The sequence below is a fragment of the Crocuta crocuta genome, unplaced genomic scaffold (assembly GCF_008692635.1).
Source record: "Crocuta crocuta isolate KB4526 unplaced genomic scaffold, BGI_CrCroc_1.0 scaffold223, whole genome shotgun sequence".
Classification (NCBI taxonomy): Eukaryota; Metazoa; Chordata; class Mammalia; order Carnivora; family Hyaenidae; genus Crocuta; species Crocuta crocuta.
Genome location: NW_027529426.1, coordinates 6,152,224 through 6,164,848, shown reverse-complemented (window position 1 = coordinate 6,164,848; position 12,625 = coordinate 6,152,224).

Here is a 12,625-nt window from a genome sequence, read left to right as displayed (position 1 = left end):
TAATTTAATGAGCCCTAATTCCTATTCTAAATCAATTATATGTTACTTTACTAAGTCTCTTTAAAAAGACTTTACACTATTCTATTCATTTCTTGACCTTTGGACACATGAAATATGGGTTGATAAAAAGGATTACTGCTAGATTATGTGTATGATCCTAATGAGAAATCAAGTAAGCAGGTAAACTAACAGAGAACACTATGCCCAATACATAGCATAAAAGTATCTATAAAGTCATGGAATATACTTTTAGCATATTCATCTAAATTATACTTTAAGTGTTGTCTCCTCAAAAGAGTAACTAAGGACATTTTGTGCTCATTCTCACACTGCTATCAGTGATCAAAATTTATATGCACTTCATCTTTGGTGTTTGCCTTCGGTGACAGTTTAGAAGCAAAATATGATAATCAGTTTTATATCAAACTTATTTCCATATCAGTCACACATAGTGTTCTTTTCCATGGTCACCTATCTCACTTAATTAAAATGTCTCTGAATGAGTGACCTCTGGTTGTTTACAAATATCAAATCCCCTTTATGATATTAAGCGTTTGTAACATTGAAGACACGCAGAACTAGGCTCTGAAATATATTTCATCCACTGGCAGGATCGCTAGGGATGGCTATCCCACATGAGGCAATGATCATCAGGAAGTACATGTGCTCCTCTGGTGGTAAACAGCCACCTTGCTTTAGAGCCACTGTGCAGCCACACACCAGTAGACTCTTAAGCAAAGAGCAGATGATGGTCCAGTGAGACTGAAGAGAAGACCCAGAGACAGTAATCAAGAGAGAGGTTTATTGGGAGGGACTTACACACAGGGAGTCCAGGACAGCCAATTGGACAAAGCATCTGCTTCTGAGATCTATATGCAGCAAACTTTTATCCTATAGCAACTTAGCCTAACAACTATCTGTAACCCTTCCAGCATTGCAAGGAGATCAAGCCCTGCCAAATGGACATTCTTTGTTACAAGGGAGATGCTCCAGGTTGGCCACTCCCAAGCCCCTGACCAAAAACATGTTTTTCCACACATTCTACTTGATGAGAACATAAAGGTAGGATAGGATCTCTGCATTTTCAAGATAGTGATTCACAGGGACATTTCAGGGTGTGCTTGAACAAACCAGCCTTCAGCACATACCACACAGTCACCCTTTAAATAAACTGTATACATTGTATACATATAAGTAGTGTGAAACATTTACAAAGACAACAGACATTTTCTATTTTTGACTCAAGAATTTGACCCATTTTATGTTATTAAAAAATATTAAAACGTTAAGTTTGTAAAAGCCTGGAATTACAATAGACCAATCTTCAACAGAAGCAAAGTGAAACGAGATGGGAGAAAGTGGTTTCCATTCTCATTCTCTGTTAAGCCAAGAGACTGCAGGCCTATCTAAAGGATCTCATTTTTTCCTAGTTAACCACTTTAGAAGGTGACTTAGACTAGTATTTACATCTGTGTTTAACTTTTTGTTCAGCCAGCTTCAGCTTCTGTGAACAAGATAAAGATAAGGAAAAGGGAAGATTGCTTCACCAATCTGGCATATGAGGTCAAGGTCATTTAGATTGTATGATATCAATGTGAGTAGTTTGGAGTCTGGATATGACCTGTCTAGTTGTAGCTCAGGATGAGATAGGGATCCTAGGCAAGAAAAATTATAAAAATCTATTTTGGGGCCCATTTTTTTAAAAAAAGTATTATATTGGTGATGGAAAGAGGAAGAATTGGGAGCCGATGAGAAAATAATAGATGATGGGTTTATGACATTTTTGTGAGATTCTCTGTGTCTGAGTCAGACACTGTCAGGGACCTTTAGAGACTCCCATGGGACCATGGATGCTAGTTGGTTAGTAAAACTAAAAACCTAGGACCAGAACTGAAAAACTCCTGTAAGCCACAGCAGATTCCTCCTCCTGAAAGAAACACTGATTCTTGATGGGCCCTGGTGTCCTGCTAACACTGATATATCTTATGGCCAAGGCCATTTGGGGTATGTGCCTATAGGTGTGTGTATATATGGGTTCATTTTATCTCCTAAAAAATGCTCCATGAACATGAAAGGAACTTTTAGAATGTGAGCCCAGAGTGCTAAATAGGTTTATAAAAAATGTAATTAGAAAAAGAAAAAAAATATATATATATATACATATCCCTGTTTTATATATGTATATATATATCTCCATCCTTGTTTCACCTGTCTAGCAAAAAGAGACTAAGGTTTTCTGGGTACATTTGGTCTTTGTTGTTTTCTTACTTTGTTTTGCTCTTACTGTTAATCTCTACTCAATGTTAAACAATGTGTATGGACTGAAATGCTACCCAGCTCTGTAGGGAATCTACGGGAAACACAGGACTGTCACACACCAGCCACCCAGCCCTGTGCTTCTCCAACTGCTACAAGAATATGTCTTAAAGACAGATCTGAGCTCATGAGCCAGCTCTGACACTGGACCCTACTACCATCCAAAGTCCTTGCTTAGCATGACAAGCACATTATGTCACCGTGGCTACTGCTGACTACTCTAACTGAATCTCTTACCTCTTTCCTATACAAAGTCTATGTTCCAACAATATTGAACAGTTGGATACCCTGCATTTGAATACTGCATAATGCTTTCTTGCTTCACAGTGCCTTCTCTGCCCAGAATTCTTTTTCTGGTTTCCTTCTTTGCCTAGATAATATTGTTTGTCTTCCCCGCTCCTTACTCATATCATTTCATTTGGGGAGACTTCTCTGACTGACTTAGCCCCTGAGTTAGATGTCCCTTCTAGTTGATACCTATTGTTTGCTGACAAGCATCCATTGTGCCTACATTCTAAAAACAGTATAATAACGGGGTGCCAGAGAGCAGTCAGTTGAGTGTCCAACTTTGGCTCAGATCATGACCTCATGGATCATGGATTCAAGCCCTGCATCAAGCTCTGTGCTGGTAGCTCAGAGCCTGGAGCCTGCTTCAGATTCTGTGTTTCCTGCTTTCTCTCTGCCTCTCCCCCACTTATGCACTCTCTCGAAATTAACATTTTAAAAATAAATAAATAAAATTTTAAATAAAAAAGAAAAACAGTGCAATGTTGTTCTTAAAGAAATGGCTCCTGGGGTGCCTCGATAGCTCAGTTGGTTGAGCAGCTGACTGCAGCTCAGGTCATGATCTCACAGCTCTAAGACTCGTGAGTTCCCCACATCAGGCTCTGTACTGACAGCTCAGAGCCTGGAGCCTGCTTCCAATTCTGTCTCCCTCTCTTTCTGCCTTTCCACNCAAATTTGCTGGGACCAAACAGTTGCTGGATGTTCAATGTTAAAACCAAGACAGGACACATCAAGGTGGTTGGTCGGTCTACCAGGGTGGGGTCTGACTCCCTATCTAGTAAGTTTTTAAAATTTGTCTGTTTCCCTCATTAAGCTCTTAAATTCTTTGAAGGCAGTGTTTTGCCTCTGGTCTCTGGCATATAATACTTTTCTTGTATATATATATATATATATATATACAAGATATATATATTCAATATATATATTGAATGCATTGTTACCTTGCTGTTAGTAACAACATTGTTAATAAGAGTAAAAAGACTCTAGAAATAATCTGAATGCCCACTGAGCAGAAAATGCATACGCATATTGTGAATGGATAAATATACAATAGCAAACTCACATGATGAAATACTCTACAAAAGCAAAACTTAATGCATTATAGATGCACATAACAATTAAATAAATCTTAGGATTATAACTTATATTTGTTATAAATAAAAATATGTATCAAACAGATTCTAATATGTTCTAAAGGGGAAAGAAAAAAAGACTTCTATTATCAATTAATCAATAGGTGAAGGGCTTATAAGTATTTTCACCGCCAATATGAGTATTACTACCATCACTATCATGAGAAGCTATTGTTATTGAACATTCATTTCTTCCTATACACTATATTAAGCACTTTACATAAGTGATCTCATTTGATTTTAGTTTTTCAATACTTCTCTCCACTTCACTGGTGAAGAAACCAAGATGCAGAGAGAGTAAATGCTTACTCAAAAGCTCACAGCTGGTGTACTAAAGCCAGTTTTAAATCCTGGTCCTATCTGGTTGCAAAGACATATTTTTTAAACAGACTTTATTGATAGTCCATCTCATGATGTAAATCTTTTATTAATAGTAGTAGATAAGGGTGCCTAGGTGGCTCAGTAGGTTGAGTGGCTGACTTCAGCTCAGGTCATGATCTCACGGTTGTGGGTTCAAGCCCCGTGTCGAACTCTGTGCTGACAGTTCAGAGACTGTGCTGACAGTTCAGAGTCTGCGCTGACAGTTCAGGGCCTGGAGCCTGCTTCAGATTCTGTGTCTCCCTCTCTCTGTCCCTTCCCCATTCATGCTCTCTCTCTCAAAAAAAATAAATCAATGTAAAAAAAATTTAATAGTAGTAGACAGAATCTCGTTTGGCCCCTCATGATATTCACTTCCCAGAGTTCACACTTTTGTGTAATCCTCTCACCCCTGAATGTGGACAGAATCTGTGACTAACCAATAGAATATGGCAAAGGTGATCGGTGTCATTTCTGTAATTGTGTTGCATCATATAAATTCCAGCTTGTGAACAGAGTTTCTCTCGAGACTTTCTATCTGGATTTGAGGTCCAAGTAATACCCTCTAGGAGTGGAGGGTAGCCTTTAGTTGACTGGCAGTAAGAGGTCAGCGGTCTCAATTATACAGATACAAGGAAATTAATTCTGTCAACAACTAAAGTGAGCTTGGAAGAGGTTCTTACCAGTTGAGCTTCCAGATGAGAAACCAGCCCAGCCAACAGCTTAATTACAGCCTGGTAAGACCCTAAGCAGAGATTCCAGACTCTTGATGAACAGGTCATAAACATGTGTTGTTCTCAACTGCTATGCTTGTGGTAATTTCTTAGGCAGCAATAGAACACTAATACACTATTCTTTTTTCGTTGTTTCTTTCCTTGAGGATAAGTTATCCAGCTCATTGCCACATTAGTTTTATAAGTTTATAGAAAACTTGACAGAGTTTGGAACGGAACTGTCTTGACTGATTATGCAATTATACCAATAATATCTAAAAAATAATTAGTAATCTTTTAAAATATCTAAGAGCAAAGGAAACATGATTAAGAAGGCAAAATGCCATCTTTCTACCTTGTGACCATCTTGAAGCTCAGTTTGTGGTACTTTGACTAGGCATGGTGTTATTGAAACACGGTATTAGTGAAATGTCATAGCCATACTGGAAGAGATGCATCTATGGGTCCTCATTAGAAAACATAACTGCATTAAACCTTGCTGTCTTCAAAAGCCAAGGCATATGCATTCCTACATGAATAGCTTTTAAAGGTTAATTAAAAGCAGTGAGTAATAAAAATTTATAAGCTTCTGCTTATAATTTTTTAATGGTATCATTTTCGACCTTTTGACTGTGATCCCATGTTGTGCCATCCAGACCCCAGCTGTTTACCACCCCCATCAACTTAGAAACTCAATAGACTGAACTGTTTTTGCCTTCAGGAAAGATTTTTGCAGGATTTGCTCTGGTAAGTACAACTTTCTTGAGCTGTTAGTAAATTTTCTGTTGTCAATAGGATGTCCTCCTCTCAAAGATTTACAACTTATATAAGCATTTCGTAAACACCTAAAAGTTCCACAGCTAAAAAAAAATAATTAGCTTTTTTTAAAGCAACATTACTTATATTCATTTGCCCTCAGAACCTTTCCCATTCTCCAAACATTTTTCAATCTAAATAATTCCTTCTGGAAAAGGAGGTATGAAAATGACCATCAATTTGCAATCTTTCTTCAAAGCAATACTTCCAGTAGCCTTGATAATTGAAACTTGAAACATCAAGTCTATTAAATAATATATAATATCAGACAAGTAAAACTAAATGTTCACATGGAAATTTTTCATAATAAAACATTATTAGAGACTAAATGGTGATGAATGACCAAGACGGTCCAGATATAAACTTGGATGTATTAATGTTACTACATTTTGTTTCTTAGATCTCAACTTTAGATTAAGAAAGTAGGAGATCAAAGTAAGCAAGAAGCCGTAAATACATGCCAATATATATTTGTGTCATCAATTTGAATGTTTCCATGGAAATTTCAGTAAATGATATCACTTTGAAATTTGAATCTAGTTAAATTGTCTTCTATCCTCAATTTTTACTTGAATTTATGAACACTGATAATGGACACTGATAAGTGCTGGACACACTTATCCAGCAACAGTGATCTCTTTGTAGTTTTACCGACATGACAAATACCTCCCACCTTAGCACATACTGTTACTTCTGACTGAAATTCCCTTCCTCCAGATGTCCGAATGACTTTCTTTCTCTTTCTGCTGACATTTGTTCAAATGTCACATTATAGGAGAGGTCTTTCCTGGCTACCAACTATAAAAAGAGCACACCACCAGCCTCATTGCTGATATACCCATTCATTTACTCTCCCGTATTTTTCTTTTCTTCTTCTTTTTTTATTTTCATATAGCTGACATACAATGTTACATTAGTTTCAAGTTTACAGCTTAGTGATTTGAGAAGTTTATACATCATGCCATGTTCACCACAGGTATAGCCACCATCTGTCCCATTATGTTGTTATTACAGTTTCATTGACTGTATTCTTTATGTTGTGCTTTTTATTCTCATGACTTACTCATTCCATAACTGAAGGCCTGTATCTCCCTCTTCCCTTCACCTCATTTTTCCCAGCTCACTATCCCCATCCTCTCTGGGAACCATCAGTTGTCATACATGACTGTGTTCATAGTTATGATTCTGCTTTTTGTTTGTTTATTCATTTTTTTAGATTCCATTTATGAGTAGAGTGTTTGTATTTGTTTTCCTCAGTCTGACTTATTTTACTTAGCAAAATACCCTCTAGGTCCATGCCTGTCATCTCAAATAGCATGATGATCTTACCCTTTTTTATAGCTGTGTAATATTCTTGTGTGTGTGTGTGTGTGTGTGTGTGTGTGTGTGTGATCACATTTTTCCTTATTCATTCATCTATTGATGGACACTTAAGTTTTCTTCCATGTCTTGACTATTATAAATAATGCTGCAATAAACACAGGGGTGCATATATCTTTTCAAGTTAGTGTTTTTGTTTTCCATACTGAATGAGAGAAGATATTTGCAAGTGATATATCTGATAAAAGGTTAATATCCACAATACATAGAAAATGTACACAAAAAAATAAACATTCTGATTTTTAAAATGGGCAGAGGACCTAAATAAGCATTTTCCAAAGAAGACATACTGATGGCCAACAGGCACGTGAAAAGATGCACAACATCACTTATCATCATGGAAATACAAGTCAAAACCAAGATATCAACCCACACCTGTAGCTAGACTCAAGAAGAAACAAGAGTTGGTGAGGATATAGGGAAAAAGGAACCTCCATGCACTGTTGGTGGGAATGTGAATTGGTACAGTCACTGTGGAAAACAGTATGTAGTCCTATTTTTTTTTAATAAAACTTGCTAGTACTTTACATAGTATATTTTTGTTTATTTGCTTGTTGACTATTTACCCACCTAGCATATGGGCTGCCTTAAAGCAGACACTTTGTTCTATTCTATTTATTATCCATCCCAACATCTAGAATAGTAATGATTCTCAAGAAGCATGAACTAAAATAGTATGTGAATTAATGAAATAACAGATATTCACCCCAGCCCAGAATGTCAGGCAATTGTCTAAGGCAAGTTTAACCCATGATGACCCATGTAATTCAGCAACCTAAGAGACCACATATGATTATCTCAGTGGATGCAAAAAAATGTTTGAAAAAAAATCTAATATCCATTCCTATTGAAAACCCTCAGGAAACTAAAAATAGAAAAGAACTTTTTCAACCTGATGTTTATAGCTATAAAAAACCTACAGCTAATGTTTCCTTAATGGAAAAAAAAGACTTGATGCTTTTCCCTAAGATTCAAAGCAAGACAAAGATGTACACTGGCAACACTTATATTTCACACACTAAAGGTTCTAGCCAGTACAGTAAGGCCAGAAAAAAATAAATAAAAAGTATCCAGACTGGAAAAAGAACAGATAAAACAGTCTTCATTCAGAGATGACATGATTGTCTCTATAAGCATTCTATAGAATCTATCAAAATTCCACTAGAACTAATATGTAAGATTAACAAGTTTTCAGGGTAAAAAATTAAATATACAAAATCAACTGCATTTCTATAAACTAACAATGAGCAATTGGAAACTTTTGATGGTGATGAATATATTTATTATTTTTTCCTGATGGTGGTTTAACAAGTATGTGACATATGCTAAAACTTATCAAATCTTACCCTTAAATATGTACAGTTTATTGTGTATCTGTTATACTTCCACAAGGCTTCTAAAAGAGAAAAGCAGCAAATTTGAGGAGACAGGAGAAAGAATAAAATTGCTTTCGGCTTGCTTCTACCAAGTTGACCTCATTCAATATGCTGGTTATATTTCCTCATGGGTTTGTGTGGGATAGCATGAAAATATATATAAAGTGGTTAGCACATGTCTCCTTTTTCTTACTTCCTTGGCTGATTCACAATTATGCCTCTTGCTTTAAATGTTTCCTAGCCTGAAATCATTTATGGTTTTAAGATTTCTCAACCTTAACTATCTCCTCCTCAAAGAAACTCATTTGCAAATTTAGTTGAATTATTAAAAGTAATCTCAAAGGAGAGTTGCCTAGTAATGTCAATCACGATTCCTGTTTCTAGGCGACTAGTCACTAGATTCAAATAACAGAGCTAGATGTTTCCAATTTTCAGTTCATCTTAATCACTTAACAGGCATAGAGTCTATTTATAGTGCTGTTGCTTCCAACATATATTTCACAATGGATTAAACTCCAATTATGCCTTCTATAATGATCTTTAAGTGCTAACAAGCAATGAAATTAGTATATTGGGATTCTCATTTCAACAGCCTTCTAAACATATGCACTTAGATGTCTTCTGAAATTGAAGATGCTTAAAAAATAGTTATTGTATTTCCTCTCTAAAGTTGTGTTCTCCTCCGACTTCCTTGTTTTTGAATGTCTAATTACAAAGTCAGAAGCATATACCAGGTACACTGTGGCAGAAAAGAGAAATGATCAAATTATTTCCAGGGCAACAAAGAAAGCCTCAATGAAGAGGCTTGAACTTTGTCATGCAGGAGGAGGAAGAGTTCTCCAGGTAGACAGGAAGATTCATGCAAAAACAGAGAAAACTACATAAACTAATGCCTAAAATAGATACAATGGCATGACAACTTGAGGAACTGCAAGGATTTCAGTACAGCTATTACAAAGCATAGCACAGGATCTGTATGTAAATGGAAGACACAAAATCATGGGGAGGGATGGTGATATATTAACCTACTTTAAAATAATTCATGAGAGGGGCACCTGGGTGACTCAGTGGGTTAAGTGTCTGACTTCAGCTCAGGTCATGATCTTACTGTTCCTGGATTTGAGCCCTGAGTTGAGCTCTCTGCTCTCAGCAAGAAGCCTGCCTCAGGTCCTCTGTCCCCTCTCTCTCTGACCCCCCACCTTGCTCATTCTCTCCCTCCTCTCTCTCTCTCTCAAAATAAATAAATAATAAATAAATAAATAAATAAAAATAATAATTCATTATAGACACTGGGACATATGTTTATCTACAACTTACTGCATACCTACCATCTTGAGTAGTTTGTTAACATTGGAAAGTATTACTAATATTGTGGTTCCTCAAGAAACAGATTCTGAGACTCTGAGATGTCTTGCAGGAGGTTACTGTGGAATGTTCTTAAGAACCACAGCTGAGAGAAGTGAGGGAATCATCCCTGTGACGTGGTTGCAACAGAAGCCTTATTCTATCCTACAGGGAACTCTGGATGTGGGATGATGCTTCAAAGTGACATTAACTGAGGCAATCAGGCTGGGCCAGGCTATTGTGCTATCTACATGGAGCAGTCATTGTATGCCAGCTACCTCCAGGGGACAGATTTGGTCTTCTCTCATATGGTATTATTATACTCTGTTGCAGCTAGGATTCTCCAGGAAGAAAACACCAAAACTGAGTGAAGAGGGCAGATTGATTTCTCCAAGAGGCAGAACCTGAGACCTTGTCAGAAGTGCACAAAGTTCATTAGGGAGTAACCCCCATAGAAGAAAAGAGACAAAAGTCAGTTTGGGCAAGAGAAGCCAGCAGATGGCCATGCAGAGCTGACTTGGTCTCTGCCAACCCAGGGGAGAGTTCCAGGGTGAAGATTATTCATTCCAGGAGTCCCCTGATGGGTGTAAATTCCCTTGTACCACCATCTTGCTCAGTCATTGTCCCAAAGCTACCATGAGAAAGTGTAACCTTGGTCCAAAAACTAAAGCATAAGCAAATTAAGACTCAACAGCTGGAGACTGTCTGCAAACCACACTCCTTGCAAATGGACACCAAGGCTTTCTTGAAGAAAGATCTGAGCTGCACACCTCCTAGATTAGTCTGCTAATCTTTCTGTAGATATTTACCACAGGTATTTCATTATCTCCTAAGATTCATGGTTTGGTTATAGAGCCTCCCCTTTCTGTGTTATCTCTGTGACTTGTTCATGGTGGTATACACAAGCACCTGCCATTTGATTAATCATTCCCTGAAGTTTCTTCCATGGCGGAGATTTCATTCTTTTGTTTAGGTTTCCCTGAAACATTGCTAATACAAATGCCAACTGATCATATAATAAAATCACCATTTTACATTTTTTAATTTATTCATTTTTATTTGAGAGAGAGAGAGAGAGGAGAGGAGAGGAGAGGAGAGGAGAGGAACAGAGGAAAAGAGAATCTTAAGCAGTCTCCACACTCATGAGGTCATGACCTGAGCCAAAATCAAGAGTCGGATGCTTAACTGAGCCACCCAGGCACCCCTTAGATTTTTAAACAATTACACACACTCACTCTGAGGCTTTTGAACCGCTAACTAAAACCAACTTTTATATTTCCAATTCTTGCTAATAAATAAAAATAATTACTCTATATTAATTTTGGATTCTAAACTATATATGTCTTTTCAAATACTATTAAATACATTTTAAGTTTTAAGTTATATTATCTTTTCTATTATGACAAAAAAAGGTATATTAGAAGGAAATAAGTCTCAAATTTTTCTTTTACACTTCAGTTTCATTAAGAAGAAATAACTACATCACTGATAAGAAAAAGAAGCCCAATATGGATTCAGCACAATTTTATGAAGTACTTTTAAAGTATTAAGCACTGCAGACAGCATTTCTGCTCTTAGGAACCCAGTCCAATGAGGAATATAGGCCATATAAACCAAGCCCCATAATTTAAGGTGAGATTCTGGGAGAGTAATATGAACAAGGTGCTATGGGAATGGAGAAAAGGAAGAATTCAACTGGAGCTGGGGAGTGCTGGAGTGTTCTAGCATAGAGGAATGAATCAAAAAGACTGCCAACACGCCATTTTGAATCAGAGGCAGCAAGATAGGAAATAATCATCTTACAACCTGCTCTGAAAGGGCACAGCTTTATTAAACATGCAACTCACATGTTCTATTGCAGAAAACCATAGATGGCATGGTTTACCTTTAAATCCTCTTTGTCAGATGCTTGATATCTCAGAAGTCATTTAGGAGGTGAGACTCATGCATACACGGCTCAGCAGGAGTAGGTGGCCTGTTCATGGTAGTCAAATCTCTAATGTTATCTAATGTTAGCATTAATGAATTGTGCTTAATCAAAGATAATTGCTGAAAACAATGCTGCAGAAATATACATGTATTAAACTCCTGAAACAAGTTAAGGACCCAAGAGCCAGCTCCAGGAACATGAGGTCAGGAGAGCTTAGACAATGTGCTCTAGTCAGGAGACATCCAGGCAAGCTTCTTGTGGAAAAGGACAATTATGAAAGCTCATGAGCCTCTTAAAATTAGCTCAATTATAATACTCTCAGGAAAGACATAAAATAATTTATTCCTACTGATGGTTATTTGAGAATTTTCCCCAGGTTGAAAAAAGTGCTGGCTAAATTACTGGTTCTAACCACCTTAAAGCAACCAGAGGTTCAGTCTTAAGATTCAATCTCCAGGATATGGGATGTAAAAGGAAGGAACTTATTTCTAGGTGCCACCAGGAAGCAAAATGCCACACATCAAAAGCAACCCATTTGATGTATCTCGGAATTTCCAAGCACTTCATACTTGGATAAAGAAGAAATAGAATACTGCCCAGTGATGAAAAAAAATGAAATCCTGCCATTTGCAAAAGCGTGGATGGAACTTGAGGGTATTAAGCTAAGTGAAATAAGTCAGTCAGAGAAAGACAGATATCATATGATTTCACTCATATGTGGAATTTGAGAAACACAACAGATCAACATAGGAGAAAAGAAGGAAAAATATGATTAAAAATACAGAGAGAGGCAACCCATAAGAGACTCTTAAATACAGAGAACAAACTGAGGGTTGCTGGAGGGGAGATGGGTGAGAGAATGGAATAAATAGGTGATGGGCATTAAAGCGGGCACTTGTTGGGATGAGCACTGGGCATTATATGTAAGTGATGAAACACTGGGTTCTACTCCTAAAGCCAAGACTACACTGTATG